The sequence below is a fragment of the Lactuca sativa genome, chromosome 8, assembly GCF_002870075.4.
Source record: "Lactuca sativa cultivar Salinas chromosome 8, Lsat_Salinas_v11, whole genome shotgun sequence".
In the NCBI taxonomy this organism is placed as follows: domain Eukaryota; kingdom Viridiplantae; phylum Streptophyta; class Magnoliopsida; order Asterales; family Asteraceae; genus Lactuca; species Lactuca sativa.
In genome coordinates, this window is record NC_056630.2 from 101,933,208 (window position 1) to 101,934,908 (window position 1,701).

Sequence of the window (1,701 nt, forward strand, 5' to 3'; positions counted from 1 at the left end):
CCGTCAAAAAAGGCTACAAAGTCCTAAAAAAGTTCCCCAACTCCACTGACAATCAGATCGCCACCGTCCGCCCCTCGCTCTTCTAGGAATCTACCGATGCTCGCTCTTCCAGGAATCCACTGCCACCTTCCCACCACCAAACTCCCCTGATAAAAAAAATGGTGTTCCTTGACCTTAACGAAACCCTAATCCATTCCACACCTGCCACCGGTGTATCACCTCCGGGAACTTATGATTTCTTAGTGAGGCCATTGCTGGATGGAGAAAGAGTTGATTTCTATGTGCTGAAACGACCATTTGTTGACGAATTTCTTCACAAATAACTACGAAATTGTGGTTTTCACAGCTGGAATCGAGGAATATACTTTGTTGGTTTTGAATAAATTGGATTGCAGGGGTTTGATTTCACACAGATTGTATCGGAATTCATGTAAGGAATTCGAGGGTAGGTTTGTTAAAGATTTATCAGATCTAGGGCGGGATTTGAAGAAGGTTGTGATTGTAGACGATAACCCTAATTCCTCTAGTTTTCAACCAGAAAACGCGATCCACTGGAGACCTTTCACCGATGACCTTGGAGATGATGAATTGAAGAAATTGATGAGTATGTTTTTTACAAACTGCAATAAATTCGAAGATTTGATGGATGCCGTGAAGGATTATCTTGGCGATGGAAATCAGAATTCAAAATCAGAGACATCGTTTTTTGAACAGAGTTTTGAGGGATACTGTTCTTGAGAGAGAGAGAGAGAGAGATCTTTTATTTTTTAATTATTAAAATAAATAAATAGATATTAATTTTTTTTAAAAAAAAAAAAATAGGGATATGTTTTTTTCAATTGCAAAAATGGTCCCTTACAAGTGAAAAGACAAATATACCCTCGTGTGGGAGGCACATGAAGGGGTTAACAGCAACAACTTAACGAAAGTTAAATCCGGGGACCAATTGTACATACAAACCATTTCAAAATGACCATAAATCCAAAAAACTCGGGATTTGGACTAAAACCCTAAAATTTTGCATATCACATGGACCATTTTTGCACTTTTGTCTATATTAAATGTAAAATTATTAGTTTACTTTTACAAAATTAAAGTAAAATCATTAGTTTATTAATTTTTAAGTCATAAAAATAAGTTCTTATCTATTATTTTTTTCGAGACATCTTAAAAAATCTTGTAATTTCGAATCATATTGTATTCGGTTTTGGCATTTTTCGAATTCCAAAAGATTTTCAAAATAGAACCGATTCAAGCTTCTAATAATGATTTTATTAACATGATATTTTTGAAACTTTAAGGATACCCAATAATGTTCAACTTAATTAATTTACTTGCTAAAATTGTCCAAATCTCTATAATATTATTCATGAATGAGTAAATTACATGGATGGTCCCTATGGTTAGGGGTTACTTGCACGTTTGGTCCCTAGAAAGATTTTTTAACTCGGACGGTCCCTAATACACATTTTTGTTACGCGTTTAGTCCCTATCAAGCATAAAAAGACTATTTTGCCCTTTACTTATTTCTTTTGTAATTTAATTCATTTTATACAATTATTTACATTATTATTAACTTACAATGGGCCCACCCCCACCCTTTACTGATTTCCTTCGTCTCCCCAACAACGATGAAGAGTACCTAACTTCGGCCACCATCTACCCATCTCCGGTCATCATATTCCTTCATCTCAACCCACC

General features: G+C 35.2%; 1 pseudogene; it reads left to right on the top strand.

Moving 5' to 3' along the window:
* Positions 1-738, top strand: part of LOC111894791 (uncharacterized) — a 6,660-nt pseudogene extending 5,922 nt beyond the window's left edge.
* The last annotated feature ends 963 nt before the right edge of the window (positions 739-1,701 follow it).